Here is an 18,021-nt window from a genome sequence, read left to right as displayed (position 1 = left end):
TGGGGTAACCCATGCAAGCCTGTTGGCCAGCACCATTCAAAGAGCTTCTTAAAGTTGGGGTCAGTAATAGGAGAAGATTTGATGGCAGCAGAATCCGATCCTAGGTGAGTGGAATTGGATACAGAACAACTGTGAACTTGGACAGCTTTTTCCCTGGGGCTTTCCTTCACAAGTGCTAAATTATTTGTCTCTGAGGACAAATGGGGCATCCATCATACAAGCAGTAGCTCCCAGATTTTCTGGCTTGTTGGTCTGACTTTAGCATAACAGAACTTTTGTTTGAGTCTTGGCATTACCTGTTATGGATTGAATTATGTCCCTAAAAAGATATGCTGAGGTCCTAATCCCTGGTACCTGGTATCTGTGGACATGACCTTGTTTGGAAATAGGGTCTTTGAAGATGTTATCAGTTACCATACTGGAGTAGGGTGGGTCCTATTCGGTTTGAGTATTGTCCTTATAAAAGGGAAGAAGAGGCAAAGAAATGGAGGAAGGATACCACGTCATGCTGCAGCTGCAAGCCAAGAATTGCCCGAAGCCACCAGAAGCCAGGAGAGAGGCACAGAACAGATTCTCCCTCAGAGCCTCAGAAGAAATCAACACTGCCAGCATCCTGATTTCAGACTGCCAGCCTCCAGAACTGTGAGACAATGAATTTCTGTTCTCTAAAGCCATCCACTTTGTGATATTTTATTATGGCAGCCCTAGGAAACCAGTATACTACCACTCTATAACTGACTCCTCAGACAATTCATTTCATCCCTCTGAGTTTCCTTTTCTTCATCTGCACAGTGGGAATAGTCCTTCCTACTGGCCTATCTTACAGGCTAATTATGAGCCTTCAATGGGAAAAGGTATGTAAAACTATCATTGTTGGAGGGCATAGTTATAATTATCTTTACAGTTATCTATATAATTATCTTTATGACTATTGCTTCCACTTCAAAGACCCTCTTCCTAGGAGCTCCAGATACTCACGTTATCCTTATGATGTTGACACCTTCATACTCAGAGATTCCAGAATAAAGAATTTCCATCTGAAAGGCAAGGGAACCATTCTATTATCCCACAGCTCCCATCTGGGACCTGCTGGGCCTTTCTACAGATTCTCAGGAGGGCAGAGGATGGACCACACTGTCCTACAGCTCCCCTGGTGCACCCCAAGCTGGCAGTGGAATGCTGTCTGGATGAAGTGATCTCTACCCAGATACCAGCCCCACCCATGAGTCCCCTGCAGCTCCCCGTGGAACCTTATTTTGGACTTCTCCTCCCTCCCTGGCAAGTGTTGAGGACATGGGTGAGCTGAGAAACTCACACACATCTAGTAAGAGGAGAGCCCTCAACTGCTTTCTTAACCCCAAGAGACTCCTCACTGGGGGACCCAAGTGGCCATGGGGCCTTGTCTTCACAGCCTTACCTGTTTAGTAAATATCTCTTTGAATTTCTGGAAAGCTTGGGAAGATCTGTTATTTAGATCTTCACTGAAATTCTTACTGGTTACTGTCACAGTTATTTCCACTTGGGCAGTGACTATCGCCGGTGGAGGTTCTGAGAGGGAATTGGACAGCAACACTGAGTACAGCATCCTCTCTGAGTCTCCAAACAAGGAGACCCGCAGCCCCAGCAACTCCACCCCAGGTGGTGGATGGCAGGAGTAACCCACAGCCGCCAACCCCACCCTCTGTCCCAGGGCTTCTAACTTTCTCATCCAAGTGTGCCTGAATGGAGAGGAGAGTGCACTACTCCCAGCGGCTTTGTAATGAAGCCCAAGAGATCTTCGGGTCTTATATTTGATTATAGAATGCAACATAAGTCTTACACTCTGCTCCATAACATACCCATTTATTTAAGTGTATTTCATTTAGATCTGTGCCAAATGTGTGTTTTATTTCAACACACCAAGAGTTTTTTTTTTTTTTTTTTTAAGTTTTAAATTTCTTGGTACTAGGCAAAATTGCCCCTGGAAAAGGCCCTATTCATCCCCCCACTCTGAATTGAGGCAGGAACTGGTGCCTGGCGTGGAGGCTGGGCCCAGAGGAGTGGAGTGGAGGCCCTGCAGGCTCAACTCACCAATCTCGATGCTCTCAACCAGCAGCTCACACTCGGTCCCATAGTAGAGGGTGGTGCACTGGCACTTGATCCCATCCCAGAAGCCTCCATTCTTGCAGAACCTGTGGGCATACTGGCATTGATCTCCCGTGAAGCCAGTGGAGCATTCACAGACCTTTCCATTCCATTGCCCTCCGTTGAAGCAGATCACTGAAAGGGACAAGGCCTTGTTTAACCACATGTATCAACACCACACTTTATAGCTTGCAACATGCTTTCACACACACTATCTGTTCCGACTCACAGTGACCCTATAGGACAGAGTAGAACTGCCCCATAGGGTTTCAAAGGAGCTCCTGTTGGATTTGAACTGCTGACCTTAATACCTAGCAATTTATTTGGAAACAGGAATTTTGAAGATATTAGTTAAGTTACCGTGAGGTCACACTGAAGTAGGGTAGGTCATAATCCAATCTGAGTGTTGTCCTTCGAGAAGAGAAGAGAAGAGACAGAGTGACAAACAGGGGAAGGACAGCCATGTGAAGATGCATCTACAAACCAAGGAATGCGTGGAGCTACCAGAAGCTGGAAGAGACGAGGAAGGATCTTCCCCTAGAATGGGAACAGAAAGTATGGCCCTGCCAATGCCCTGAATTAGGACTTCTAGCCTTGCCTCCAGAACTGGGAGACAATAAGTTTCTGTACTTTAAAGCCATCTGCTTTGTGGTATTCATTATGGCAGCCCTAGGAAACTAAGACACTGTCTAACTTGACACTCTTATAAAACCCATGAGCAGGCAGGACAGTCAGTATCATTCCCACTATACAGTTAAGAAGAAGTGAGGCTGAGAGGGGCCAAAAGACTTGCCCGAGTTTCCTCATGCAGCCAGACTTGACCTGGTCTTGGAGTCTAGTCTAGCATTCTTCGCATTAGCTCCAAAACAGGTGAGGAAAGAGAAGCCTGGTGTTGTGAGAGGTGGTGAACATCACAGTCAGGGTTTAGGAAAAGAAAAGCAGGAACAGACACTGAGACCAAGACAAACTAATTGGCGTCAAGTCGACTATGACTCATAGTGACCCTATAGGGCAGAGTAGAACTGCCCCATAGGGTTTCCAAGGAGAAGCTCGTGGATATGAACTGCTGAACTTTTGGTTAGCAACCTAGTTCTTAACCACTGTGCCACCAGAGCTCCAGATACTGAGAGGACCCAGGTTAACTTGGCCTACCTAGTTCCAACAAGCTTGGTAACAAGCATTGTTAGTGTTCCTTCAACATTTGCTTCAGAAAAGCCCATGTTGAAAGTTGTTACCATTGTGACTGTTTATGATTCCTTTTTTATTTGCTAAGAGGTAGAATTTGAGGGGTGTAGGTCTTAGTTTAAATAGATAAGAGGTGGTTATGGACAACTCCCAAACATCCATGCCAATTAACCCGGAAAACCCAAAGTTGTTCTCTTTGGCTTTTCTTGAAAATAGTTGTGCCCATGTAGAGCAGTATTGGGAGTGTGATTAGTCTGGGAAGGCACATAGGCATGTACATATCGTGCACAAACCTGCCTTGCCTCTGCCTCCTCAGTCTACCCCTTGCCAGACTCAGAGAACCAGGCCCTTGCCAATGACAGTCACATCATGCAGTCTCTGTTGACAGGTCTTGGGTCCAAGACAGCCAGAAACAATGGAATAGATGAGTCAAGAGTTCTGGATGCACTAAAAAAAAAAAAAACCCAAACCCGTTGCTGTCAAGTTGATTCCAACCCACAGCGACCCTATAGGACAGAAGAGAACTGCCTCATAGGGTTTCCAAGGAGTGGCTGCTGGATTCGAACTGCCAAACTTTTGGTTATCAGCTGCTGGGCACACTGGGCACACTGGAGACCCGTAAGTTCTAAGCCAGTCTCTCCCTCTCTCTCCTCTCCTCCCCTAACCTTCCCTTTTCTCTCCTTCTCCTTCTCTTCCTCTTTTTGTTTTCCTCCTCCTTCTTATCCTTCTCCCTCACTCTTCTCTCTCCTTTCTCCCTCTCTCTCCTCAATCTTCTCTCATCTCTTTCTCTTCTCTCCCTCTCTCTCCTCTCTGCCTGTTTGTCTCTGTTCTCTCTCCTCTCACTCTGTTCTGTCTTCTCTCTCTCTTCTTCATCTGAGAATAATACTTACAGGTATAGCAGTATAACAGTAGATGTGGGTGGGTCGGGGGACAGGTTTCTGGCCATCATTCTAACCACAGTGAGAGAGCTGAGTGAAAGCTCTAGAGTCCAAGAAAAAAGAGGGAGCCATAGGAACAGAGAAACACTATGAGGCATGCGGGTAGTGTTCAGAGCTGATAAAAGAGAAGAAAACCTTCTTTTACTTCTGTAGTGAGGCTCAGGGAATAAGAAGAAACAAAATAAAAATGAATGGTGATAGAGAGATAGTTGCCACCAGGGCACATGAACACCATTGTCAACATCCTCTTATTAAAGATCTTTACACTTAATCACCAGCAAAATTAGCGAGAAAAGCAATAAAAAAAAGTTGTGAAAATGCAAAAGAAAGGTACTAAGATAACAAAGTTGTGTCGTACAAACAAAACAAAATAAACAAAAAAATGGGCAGAGACTTGCAGGATATAGAAGGGAAATAGGATGTGTTCAAAGTTTACTGGAATTGAAGATAACAAGGCAAAGAGAGGTAAACTATTTCACATGAAAAAGTGGAACTAGTGTAAGGAACAACAAGGAAAGGGGCAGAGAAGTAAGTATAAAGAGTTATAGGACATGAAGATGTTATATCTAATGGAAAACATATACAAGCAAAAGGAGCTTATGATGACTAAAGGTTTAAAAAGAAAACCACAAAGTAGGACGCAGACTTAAAAGGAAAAGTAAGTTTCCAAAAAAAAAAAAAAAAAAAAACGGCAGAGAGAGAATTGGAAAAATTTCTTACTTGGTATGCTTGTTGGAGAACTAGAGGTTGTGGTGGGGTTGGTCTTCGGTGTAGTTGTGGAAGAGGTAGTGAGGGAAGTAGTGATGGATAATGTGGTGGAAATAGTACTTGGTACGCCAGGTTTTATCGTGCTTGTTGGAGCTGTGGTGGTGAAAAGCTCAGGGGTCACTGACACAGAGGTGACAGCACTTGTTGCAGGTGGGCTGGAGTGAACAGGAGAAGACGCAGATGAGGTGGTATGAGAATCAGTTGTTGAAAATGTGCTGGATTCTGACAGGGTGGCCACAGAAGTAGTGGCAGCAGCAGTAGGTTTGGAAGGTGTACTGGTTTCATGGGGGGTTGGAGGAGATGTGGTGTCACTGACAGTTGTGGAAGGGGTGCTAGTTGCAGTAGTGATGGTTATAGGTGTAGTCGTTGCAGAAATAGTTATATCAGGAGTGTGTCCACCTGTAGGAGTTGACAAAGATATGGTGGTATCACTAATAGTTGTAAAAGACGAGCTTGTAGAGGTGATCTGAGGTGTAGTGATCTCAGGAACAGTTGTTACAGAAGTACCTCCTGGAGAAGTTGATTCTGATATACTAGTGCCACCAATAGTAGCAGATGGAGTGGTCTCAGTAGGAGTGGTTGCTGAGGTGGTGGTGTCAGTATCAGTTGTTGCAGATATGTCTCCTGCTGTAGGAGGTGTCTCAGATGATGTGGTGTCACCAATAGTTGTCAAAGGTGATCCTGTGTCTGTAGGGGAGGTCTGGGGTGTGGTGATGTCTGGAAGAGTTGTTGCATAAGTGCCTTCTGTAGAAGTTGATGCAGATATACTGCTGCCACCAAGAGAGGTAGTAGGACTGGTTACTGGTGTGGTGTCAGTATCAGCAGTGGCAGATGTGTCTCCTTCTGTAGGAGTTGACACAGATGTGGCGGTGTCCAGGATAGTTGTAACAGGTGAGCTTGTGTCAGTAGAGGTGATCTGAGGTGTGGTGGTGTCAGGAAGAGTTGGTGTAGATGTGTCCCCTACTGAAGAAATTGGCACAGAAGTGGTGGTGTCAACAATAGTGGTAAAAGGCGAGCTTGTGTCAGTAGAGGTGGTCTCAGGTGTGGTAGTATCAGGAACAGTTGTTGCAGATGTGCCTCCTACAGAAGTTGACAGAGAGGTACTGGTGTCACCATTACTGGTAGCCGGTGTGGTGGTCTCAAGAGTTGTTCCTGATGTGGTGGTGTCAGTATCGGTTGTTGCAAGCGTGTCTGCTGGAGTAGGAGTTGACACAGTTGTGGTAAGGTCACTAGTAGTTGTAAAAGTTGAGCTTGTGTCAGTAGATGCAGTCTGAGGTCTGCTTGTGTCAGGAAGAGCTGTTGAAAAAGTGGCTCCTGTAGAGGATGATTCAGGTATAGTGGTGCCACCAAGAGTGGTACCAGGTGTGGTGGTCTCAGTAGGAGTGCTTGTTGGTGTGGTGCTGTCAGTAGCAGTTGTTCCAGATGTGTCTCCTGCTGTAGAAGCTGACACAGATGTGGTGGTGTCACCAATAGTAGTAAAAGTTGAGCCTGTGTAGGTAGAGGTGGTCTGAGGTGCCGTGAAGTCAGAAACAATTGTTTTGGAAGTGCTTACATCAGAAGTTGATTCAGAAGTACTAGTATCACCAATAGTGGTAACAGGTGTGGTGGTCTCAGTAGGAGTGATTGCTGGTGTGGTGGAGTCAGAATTAGTTGGTGCAGATGTGTTTCCTGTTGAAGGAGTAGGCACAGAAGTGGTGGTGTCAACAATAGTGGTAAGAGCTGAGCTTGTGTCACTACGGGCGGTCTCAGGTGTGGTGGTGTCAGGAACAGTTGTTGTAGAAGTGCCTCCTGCAGCAATTGATTCAGATGTACCAGTGTCACCGGTAGTAGCAGGTGTGGTGATCTCAGGGGTGGTTGCTGCTGTGGTGCTTTCAGTATGAGTTGTTGCAGATGTGTCTCCTGTGGGAGTTGACACAGATGTGGTGGTGTGAACAATAGTTGTAAAAGGTGAGCTTATGTCAGTAGGGGTGGTCTCAGGTGTGGTGGTGTCAGGGACGGTTGGTGCAGATGTGTCTCCTGTTGATGGAGTTGGCACAGAAGTGCTAGTGTCAACAATAGTGGTAAAAGGTGAGCTCGTGGCAGTAGTTGTGGTCTCAGGTGTGGTAGTGTCAGGAACGGGTGTTGCAGAAGTGTCTCCTGCAGAAATGGAGAGAGAGGTACTGGTGTCAGCAACACTTGTAGCCAGTGTGGCGGTCTCAGGAGTGGTTGCTGATGTGGAGGTGTCAGCATGAATTGTTGCAGAGGTGTCTCCTGCTGTAGGAGCTGACGCAGATGAAGCGGTGTCATCAGCAACTGTAACAGGAGAGCCTGTCTCCGTAGAGGGTGTCTCAGGTGTGGTGATGTCTGGAACAGTTGTCACAGAAGTGCCTCCTGCAGAAGTTGATTCAGATATAGTGGTGCCACCTGGAGTGGTAACAGGTGGGGTGGTCTCAATAGGCGTGGTTGCTGGTGTGGTGGTGTCAGTATCAGTTATTGTAGATGTGTGTCCTGCTGTAGAAGTTGACTCAGGTGTGGTGGTGTCAACAATGGTGGTAAAAGGCGAGCTTGCATAGGTAGAGGTAGCCTGAGGTGTGGTGGATTGAGAAAGAGTTGTTGCAGAAGTGCCTCCTGCAGAAGTTGATTCAGATGTACCGGTGTGAACAATTGTAGTAGCAGGTGTGGTGCTTTCAGTAGGAATGATTGTTGGTGTGGTGGAGTCCATATCAGTTGTTGCAGAAGTGTCCCCTGCTGTAGGAGTTGACAGAGATACGGTGGTGTCAGCAATAGTTGTAGAAGATGAGAATGCATTGGTAGAGGTGGCCTGAGGTGAGGTGGATTCAGGAAGAGTTGTTGCAGAAGTTGATTCAGAAGTAGTGGTGCCACCAATAGTGGTAGTAAGTGGGGCAGTCCCAGTAGGAGTGGTTGCTGGTGTTGTGGTGTCAGCATCAGTTGTTGCAGATGAGTCTGCTGAAGTAGATGTTAATACAGATGTGGTGGTGTCACCAGTAGTTGTCGAAGGTGAGTGTGTGTCGGTAGCGGTGGTCTGAACTGTAGTGATGTGTGGAACTGTTGTGGCGGAAGTGCCTCCTGTAGAAGTTGGTTCAGGTACAGTGGTGCCAACACGAGTGGTAACTGGTGGGGTGGTCTCAGTAGGAGTGGATGCTGATGTACTGGGGTCAGTATCAGTTGTAGATGAGTCTCCTGCTGTAGCAGTTGACGCAGAGTTTGAGGTATCACCAATAGTTGTAAACGGTGAGCGTGAGTCGGTAGAGGTAGTCTGAGGTGTGGTGGTGTCAGGAAGAGTTATTGTGGGAGTAGTTGTAGGAGGTGTGGTGGTCTCAGAAGGGGTGGTTGCTGATGTGGTGGTGTCAGTATCAGTTGTTGCAGATATGTCTCCTGCTGTAGGAGGTGTCTCAGATGATGTGGTGTCACCAATAGTTGTCAAAGGTGATCCTGTGTCTGTAGGGGAGGTCTGGGGTGTGGTGATGTCTGGAAGAGTTGTTGCATAAGTGCCTTCTGTAGAAGTTGATGCAGATATACTGCTGCCACCAAGAGAGGTAGTAGGACTGGTTACTGGTGTGGTGTCAGTATCAGCAGTGGCAGATGTGTCTCCTTCTGTAGGAGTTGACACAGATGTGGCGGTGTCCAGGATAGTTGTAACAGGTGAGCTTGTGTCAGTAGAGGTGATCTGAGGTGTGGTGGTGTCAGGAAGAGTTGGTGTAGATGTGTCCCCTACTGAAGAAATTGGCACAGAAGTGGTGGTGTCAACAATAGTGGTAAAAGGCGAGCTTGTGTCAGTAGAGGTGGTCTCAGGTGTGGTAGTATCAGGAACAGTTGTTGCAGATGTGCCTCCTACAGAAGTTGACAGAGAGGTACTGGTGTCACCATTACTGGTAGCCGGTGTGGTGGTCTCAAGAGTTGTTCCTGATGTGGTGGTGTCAGTATCGGTTGTTGCAAGCGTGTCTGCTGGAGTAGGAGTTGACACAGTTGTGGTAAGGTCACTAGTAGTTGTAAAAGTTGAGCTTGTGTCAGTAGATGCAGTCTGAGGTCTGCTTGTGTCAGGAAGAGCTGTTGAAAAAGTGGCTCCTGTAGAGGATGATTCAGGTATAGTGGTGCCACCAAGAGTGGTACCAGGTGTGGTGGTCTCAGTAGGAGTGCTTGTTGGTGTGGTGCTGTCAGTAGCAGTTGTTCCAGATGTGTCTCCTGCTGTAGAAGCTGACACAGATGTGGTGGTGTCACCAATAGTAGTAAAAGTTGAGCCTGTGTAGGTAGAGGTGGTCTGAGGTGCCGTGAAGTCAGAAACAATTGTTTTGGAAGTGCTTACATCAGAAGTTGATTCAGAAGTACTAGTATCACCAATAGTGGTAACAGGTGTGGTGGTCTCAGTAGGAGTGATTGCTGGTGTGGTGGAGTCAGAATTAGTTGGTGCAGATGTGTTTCCTGTTGAAGGAGTAGGCACAGAAGTGGTGGTGTCAACAATAGTGGTAAGAGCTGAGCTTGTGTCACTACGGGCGGTCTCAGGTGTGGTGGTGTCAGGAACAGTTGTTGTAGAAGTGCCTCCTGCAGCAATTGATTCAGATGTACCAGTGTCACCGGTAGTAGCAGGTGTGGTGATCTCAGGGGTGGTTGCTGCTGTGGTGCTTTCAGTATGAGTTGTTGCAGATGTGTCTCCTGTGGGAGTTGACACAGATGTGGTGGTGTGAACAATAGTTGTAAAAGGTGAGCTTATGTCAGTAGGGGTGGTCTCAGGTGTGGTGGTGTCAGGGACGGTTGGTGCAGATGTGTCTCCTGTTGATGGAGTTGGCACAGAAGTGCTAGTGTCAACAATAGTGGTAAAAGGTGAGCTCGTGGCAGTAGTTGTGGTCTCAGGTGTGGTAGTGTCAGGAACGGGTGTTGCAGAAGTGTCTCCTGCAGAAATGGAGAGAGAGGTACTGGTGTCAGCAACACTTGTAGCCAGTGTGGCGGTCTCAGGAGTGGTTGCTGATGTGGAGGTGTCAGCATGAATTGTTGCAGAGGTGTCTCCTGCTGTAGGAGCTGACGCAGATGAAGCGGTGTCATCAGCAACTGTAACAGGAGAGCCTGTCTCCGTAGAGGGTGTCTCAGGTGTGGTGATGTCTGGAACAGTTGTCACAGAAGTGCCTCCTGCAGAAGTTGATTCAGATATAGTGGTGCCACCTGGAGTGGTAACAGGTGGGGTGGTCTCAATAGGCGTGGTTGCTGGTGTGGTGGTGTCAGTATCAGTTATTGTAGATGTGTGTCCTGCTGTAGAAGTTGACTCAGGTGTGGTGGTGTCAACAATGGTGGTAAAAGGCGAGCTTGCATAGGTAGAGGTAGCCTGAGGTGTGGTGGATTGAGAAAGAGTTGTTGCAGAAGTGCCTCCTGCAGAAGTTGATTCAGATGTACCGGTGTGAACAATTGTAGTAGCAGGTGTGGTGCTTTCAGTAGGAATGATTGTTGGTGTGGTGGAGTCCATATCAGTTGTTGCAGAAGTGTCCCCTGCTGTAGGAGTTGACAGAGATACGGTGGTGTCAGCAATAGTTGTAGAAGATGAGAATGCATTGGTAGAGGTGGCCTGAGGTGAGGTGGATTCAGGAAGAGTTGTTGCAGAAGTTGATTCAGAAGTAGTGGTGCCACCAATAGTGGTAGTAAGTGGGGCAGTCCCAGTAGGAGTGGTTGCTGGTGTTGTGGTGTCAGCATCAGTTGTTGCAGATGAGTCTGCTGAAGTAGATGTTAATACAGATGTGGTGGTGTCACCAGTAGTTGTCGAAGGTGAGTGTGTGTCGGTAGCGGTGGTCTGAACTGTAGTGATGTGTGGAACTGTTGTGGCGGAAGTGCCTCCTGTAGAAGTTGGTTCAGGTACAGTGGTGCCAACACGAGTGGTAACTGGTGGGGTGGTCTCAGTAGGAGTGGATGCTGATGTACTGGGGTCAGTATCAGTTGTAGATGAGTCTCCTGCTGTAGCAGTTGACGCAGAGTTTGAGGTATCACCAATAGTTGTAAACGGTGAGCGTGAGTCGGTAGAGGTAGTCTGAGGTGTGGTGGTGTCAGGAAGAGTTATTGTGGGAGTAGTTGTAGGAGGTGTGGTGGTCTCAGAAGGGGTGGTTGCTGATGTGGTGGTGTCAGTATCAGTTGTTGCAGATATGTCTCCTGCTGTAGGAGGTGTCTCAGATGATGTGGTGTCACCAATAGTTGTCAAAGGTGATCCTGTGTCTGTAGGGGAGGTCTGGGGTGTGGTGATGTCTGGAAGAGTTGTTGCATAAGTGCCTTCTGTAGAAGTTGATGCAGATATACTGCTGCCACCAAGAGAGGTAGTAGGACTGGTTACTGGTGTGGTGTCAGTATCAGCAGTGGCAGATGTGTCTCCTTCTGTAGGAGTTGACACAGATGTGGCGGTGTCCAGGATAGTTGTAACAGGTGAGCTTGTGTCAGTAGAGGTGATCTGAGGTGTGGTGGTGTCAGGAAGAGTTGGTGTAGATGTGTCCCCTACTGAAGAAATTGGCACAGAAGTGGTGGTGTCAACAATAGTGGTAAAAGGCGAGCTTGTGTCAGTAGAGGTGGTCTCAGGTGTGGTAGTATCAGGAACAGTTGTTGCAGATGTGCCTCCTACAGAAGTTGACAGAGAGGTACTGGTGTCACCATTACTGGTAGCCGGTGTGGTGGTCTCAAGAGTTGTTCCTGATGTGGTGGTGTCAGTATCGGTTGTTGCAAGCGTGTCTGCTGGAGTAGGAGTTGACACAGTTGTGGTAAGGTCACTAGTAGTTGTAAAAGTTGAGCTTGTGTCAGTAGATGCAGTCTGAGGTCTGCTTGTGTCAGGAAGAGCTGTTGAAAAAGTGGCTCCTGTAGAGGATGATTCAGGTATAGTGGTGCCACCAAGAGTGGTACCAGGTGTGGTGGTCTCAGTAGGAGTGCTTGTTGGTGTGGTGCTGTCAGTAGCAGTTGTTCCAGATGTGTCTCCTGCTGTAGAAGCTGACACAGATGTGGTGGTGTCACCAATAGTAGTAAAAGTTGAGCCTGTGTAGGTAGAGGTGGTCTGAGGTGCCGTGAAGTCAGAAACAATTGTTTTGGAAGTGCTTACATCAGAAGTTGATTCAGAAGTACTAGTATCACCAATAGTGGTAACAGGTGTGGTGGTCTCAGTAGGAGTGATTGCTGGTGTGGTGGAGTCAGAATTAGTTGGTGCAGATGTGTTTCCTGTTGAAGGAGTAGGCACAGAAGTGGTGGTGTCAACAATAGTGGTAAGAGCTGAGCTTGTGTCACTACGGGCGGTCTCAGGTGTGGTGGTGTCAGGAACAGTTGTTGTAGAAGTGCCTCCTGCAGCAATTGATTCAGATGTACCAGTGTCACCGGTAGTAGCAGGTGTGGTGATCTCAGGGGTGGTTGCTGCTGTGGTGCTTTCAGTATGAGTTGTTGCAGATGTGTCTCCTGTGGGAGTTGACACAGATGTGGTGGTGTGAACAATAGTTGTAAAAGGTGAGCTTATGTCAGTAGGGGTGGTCTCAGGTGTGGTGGTGTCAGGGACGGTTGGTGCAGATGTGTCTCCTGTTGATGGAGTTGGCACAGAAGTGCTAGTGTCAACAATAGTGGTAAAAGGTGAGCTCGTGGCAGTAGTTGTGGTCTCAGGTGTGGTAGTGTCAGGAACGGGTGTTGCAGAAGTGTCTCCTGCAGAAATGGAGAGAGAGGTACTGGTGTCAGCAACACTTGTAGCCAGTGTGGCGGTCTCAGGAGTGGTTGCTGATGTGGAGGTGTCAGCATGAATTGTTGCAGAGGTGTCTCCTGCTGTAGGAGCTGACGCAGATGAAGCGGTGTCATCAGCAACTGTAACAGGAGAGCCTGTCTCCGTAGAGGGTGTCTCAGGTGTGGTGATGTCTGGAACAGTTGTCACAGAAGTGCCTCCTGCAGAAGTTGATTCAGATATAGTGGTGCCACCTGGAGTGGTAACAGGTGGGGTGGTCTCAATAGGCGTGGTTGCTGGTGTGGTGGTGTCAGTATCAGTTATTGTAGATGTGTGTCCTGCTGTAGAAGTTGACTCAGGTGTGGTGGTGTCAACAATGGTGGTAAAAGGCGAGCTTGCATAGGTAGAGGTAGCCTGAGGTGTGGTGGATTGAGAAAGAGTTGTTGCAGAAGTGCCTCCTGCAGAAGTTGATTCAGATGTACCGGTGTGAACAATTGTAGTAGCAGGTGTGGTGCTTTCAGTAGGAATGATTGTTGGTGTGGTGGAGTCCATATCAGTTGTTGCAGAAGTGTCCCCTGCTGTAGGAGTTGACAGAGATACGGTGGTGTCAGCAATAGTTGTAGAAGATGAGAATGCATTGGTAGAGGTGGCCTGAGGTGAGGTGGATTCAGGAAGAGTTGTTGCAGAAGTTGATTCAGAAGTAGTGGTGCCACCAATAGTGGTAGTAAGTGGGGCAGTCCCAGTAGGAGTGGTTGCTGGTGTTGTGGTGTCAGCATCAGTTGTTGCAGATGAGTCTGCTGAAGTAGATGTTAATACAGATGTGGTGGTGTCACCAGTAGTTGTCGAAGGTGAGTGTGTGTCGGTAGCGGTGGTCTGAACTGTAGTGATGTGTGGAACTGTTGTGGCGGAAGTGCCTCCTGTAGAAGTTGGTTCAGGTACAGTGGTGCCAACACGAGTGGTAACTGGTGGGGTGGTCTCAGTAGGAGTGGATGCTGATGTACTGGGGTCAGTATCAGTTGTAGATGAGTCTCCTGCTGTAGCAGTTGACGCAGAGTTTGAGGTATCACCAATAGTTGTAAACGGTGAGCGTGAGTCGGTAGAGGTAGTCTGAGGTGTGGTGGTGTCAGGAAGAGTTATTGTGGGAGTAGTTGTAGGAGGTGTGGTGGTCTCAGAAGGGGTGGTTGCTGATGTGGTGGTGTCAGTATCAGTTGTTGCAGATATGTCTCCTGCTGTAGGAGGTGTCTCAGATGATGTGGTGTCACCAATAGTTGTCAAAGGTGATCCTGTGTCTGTAGGGGAGGTCTGGGGTGTGGTGATGTCTGGAAGAGTTGTTGCATAAGTGCCTTCTGTAGAAGTTGATGCAGATATACTGCTGCCACCAAGAGAGGTAGTAGGACTGGTTACTGGTGTGGTGTCAGTATCAGCAGTGGCAGATGTGTCTCCTTCTGTAGGAGTTGACACAGATGTGGCGGTGTCCAGGATAGTTGTAACAGGTGAGCTTGTGTCAGTAGAGGTGATCTGAGGTGTGGTGGTGTCAGGAAGAGTTGGTGTAGATGTGTCCCCTACTGAAGAAATTGGCACAGAAGTGGTGGTGTCAACAAAAGTGGTAAAAGGCGAGCTTGTGTCAGTAGGGGTGGTCTCAGGTGTGGTAGTGTCAGGAACAGTTGTTGCAGATGTGCCTCCTACAGAAGTTGACAGAGAGGTACTGGTGTCACCATTACTGGTAGCCGGTGCGGTGGTCTCAGCAGTTGTTCCTGATGTGGTGGTGTCAGTATCGGTTGTTACAAACGTGTCTGCTGGAGTAGGAGTTGACACAGTTGTGGTAAAGTCACCAGCAGTTGTAAAAGTTAAGCTTGCGTCGGTAGATGCAGTCTGAGGTCTGCTTGTGTCAGGAAGAGCTGTTGAAAAAGTGGCTCCTGTAGATGATGATTCAGGTATAGTGGTGCCACCAGAAGTGGTACCAGGTGTGGTGGTCTCAGTAGGAGTGCTTGTTGGTGTGGTGCTGTCAGTATCAGCTGTTCCAGATGTGTCTCCTGCTGTAGAAGCTGACACAGATATCGTGGTGTCACCAATAGTAGTAAAAGATTGGCCCGCGTAGGTAGAAGTGGTCTGAGGTGTCGTGTGGTCAGGAACAATTGTTTTGGAAGTGCTTACATCAGAAGTTGATTCAGAAGTAGTGCTGCCACCAATAGTGGTAGTAAACAGGGCAGTCTCAGGAAGAGTGGTTGGTGGTGGTGTGGTGTCAGCATCAGTTGTTGCAGATGAGTCTGCTGAAGTAGGAGTTGATGCAGATGTGGTGGTGTCACCAGTAGATGTCAAAGGTGAATCTCTGCTGGTAGGGGTGGTCTGAGCTGTAGTGATGTCTGGAACAGTTGCTGCAGAAGTGCCTTCTGTAGAAGTTGGTTCAGGTATGATGGGGCCGCCAAAGGTGGTAGCAGCCGGAGTGGTCTCATTAGGAGTGGATGCTGGTGTGGCGGGGTCAGTATCAGTTGTTGCATATGAGTCTCCTGCGGTAGGTGTTGGCGCAGAGGTGGAGGTATCACTAATAGTTGTAAAAGGTGAGCGTGAGTCGGTAGAGGTAGTCTGAGGTGTGGTGGTGTCAGGAAGAGTTGTGGAAGTACCTCCTGCAGAAGTTGACACAGATGTGCTTGTATCACCAGTAGTTGTAGGAGGTGTGGAGGTCTCAGAAGGGGTGGTTGCTGATGTGGTGGTGTCAGTAACAGTTGTTGCAGATATGTCTCCTGCTGTAGGAGGTGACTCAGATGATGTGGTATCACCAACAGTTGTCAAAGGTGATCCTGTGTCTGTAGGGGAGTTCTGAGGTGTAGTGATGTCTAGAAGAGTTGTTGCATAAATGTCTTCTGTAGAAGTTGATTCAGATATACTGGTGCCACCAAGAGTAGTAGTAGCTGGGGTGGGCTCAGTAGGAGTGGTTACTGGTGTGGTGTCAGTATCAGGAGTTGCAGATGTGTCTCCTTCTGTAGGAGTTGATGCAGATATGGTGGCATCAACAGTAGTGGTAAAAGGTAACCTTGTGTCAGTAGGGGTGGTCTGAAGTTTGGTAGTGTCAGGAACAGTTATTGCAGATGTGCCTCCTACAGAAGTTGACAGAGATGTACTGGTGTCACCATTACTGGTACCCAGTGTGATGGTCTCAGGCGTTGTTCCTGATGTGATGGTGTCAATATCAGTTGTTGCAAAAGTGTCTGCTGGAGTAGGAGTTGACACAGTTGTGGTAAAGTCACCAGGAGTTGTAAAAGCTGAGCTTGTGTCAGTAGATGCAGTCCGAGGTCTGCTTGTGTCAGGAAGAGCTGTTGAAAAAGTGGCTCCTGTAGAGGATGATTCAGGTATAGTGGTGCCACCAAGAGTGGTACCAGGTGTGGTGGTCTCAGTAAGAGTGATTGTTGGTGTGGTGCTGTCAGTAGCAGTTGTTCCAGATGTGTCTCCTGCTGTAGAAGCTGACACAGATGTGGTGGTGTCACCAATAGTAGTAAAAGTTGAGCCTGTGTAGGTAGAGGTGGTCTGAGGTACCGTGAGGTCAGGAACAACTGTTTTGGAAGTGCTTACATCAGAAGTTGATTCAGAAGTACTTTTATCACTAATAGTGGTAGGAGGTGTGGTGGTCTCAGTAGCAGTGATTGCTGGTGTAGTGGAGTCAGAATCAGTTGGTGCAGATGTGTCTCCTGTTGAAGGAGTTGGCACAGAAGTGGTGGTGTCAACAGTAGTGGTAAGAGCTGAGCTTGTATCCGTACGGGTGGTCTCAGGTGTGCTGGTGTCAGGAACAGGTGTCGTAGAACTGCCTCCTGCAGCAGTTGATTCAGATGACCTAGTGCCACCGATAGTAGTAGCAGGTGTGGTGATCTCAGGGGTGGTTACTGATGTGGTGGGCTCAGTATGAGTTGTTGCCGATGTGTCTCCTGTGGGAGTTGATGCAGATGTGGTGGTGTGAACAATAGTTGTAAAAGGTGAGCTTATGTCAGTAGGGGTGGTCTGAAGTGTGGTGGTGTGAGGAACAGTTGGTGCAGATGTGTCTCCTGGTGAAGGAATTAGCACAGAAGTGGTAGTGTCAACAAGAGTGGTAAAAGGTGAGCTTGTGGCAGTAGGGGTGGTCTCAAGTGTGGTAGTGTCAGGAACGGGCGTTGCAGAAGTGTCTCCTGCAGAAATGGAGAGAGATGTACTGGTGTCAGCAACACTTGTAGCCAGTGTGGCGGTCTCAGGAGTGGTTGCTGATGTGGAGGTGTCAGCATGAATTGTTGCAGAGGTGTCTCCTGCTGTAGGAGCTGACGCAGATGAAACGGTGTCATCAGCAACTGTAAAAGGAGAGCCTGTCTCCGTAGAGGGTGTCTCAGGTGTAGTGATGTCTGGAACAGTTGTCACAGAAGTGCCTCCTGCAGAAGTTGATTCAGATATAGTGGTGCCACCTGGAGTGGTAACATGTGTGGTGGTCTCAGTAGGAGTGATTGCTGGTGTGGTGGAGTCAGAATCAGTTGGTGCAGATGTGTCTCCTGTTGAACGAGTTGGCACAGAAGTGGTGGTGTCAACAGCAGTGGTAAGAGCTGAACCTGTGTCAGTACGGGAGGTCTCAGGTGTGGTGGAGTCAGGAACAGTTGTTGTAGAAGTGCCTCCTGCAGCAATTGATTCAGGTGTATCAGTGTCACCGGTAGTAGCGGGCGTGGTGATCTCAGGAGTGGTTGCTGATGTGGTGGGCTCAGTGTGAGTTGTTGCCGATGTGTCTTCTGTGGGAGTTGACACAGATGTGGTGGTGTGAACAATAGTTGTAAAAGGTGAGCTTATGTCAGTAGGGGTGGTCTCAGGTGTGGTGGTGTCAGGGACGGTTGGTGCAGATGTGTCTCCTGTTGATGGAGTTGGCACAGAAGTGCTAGTGTCAACAATAGTGGTAAAAGGTGAGCTCGTGGTAGTAGTTGTGGTCTCAGGTGTGGTAGTGTCAGGAATGGTTGCTGCAGAAGTGCCTCCAGTAGAAGTTGACAGCGATGTACTGGTGTCAGCAACACTTGTAGCCAGTGTGGCGGTCTCAGGAGTGGTTGCTGATGTGGAGGTGTCAGCATGAATTGTTGCAGAGGTGTCTCCTGCTGTAGGAGCTGACGCAGATGAAGCGGTGTCATCAGCAACTGTAAAAGGAGAGCCTGTCTCCATAGAGGGTGTCTCAGGTGTAGTGATGTCTGGAACAGTTGTCACAGAAGTACCTCCTGTAGAAGTTGATTCAGATATAGTGGTGCCACCTGGAGTGGTAAAGGGTGTGGTGGTCTCAGTAGGAGTGATTGCCGGTGTAGTGGAGTCAGAATCAGTTGGTGCAGATGTGTCTCCTGTTGAAGGAGTTGGCACAGAAGTGGTGGT

This window comes from Elephas maximus, chromosome 12 (genome assembly GCF_024166365.1).
Source record: "Elephas maximus indicus isolate mEleMax1 chromosome 12, mEleMax1 primary haplotype, whole genome shotgun sequence".
Classification (NCBI taxonomy): Eukaryota; Metazoa; Chordata; class Mammalia; order Proboscidea; family Elephantidae; genus Elephas; species Elephas maximus.
This window is presented reverse-complemented; position numbering follows the sequence as displayed.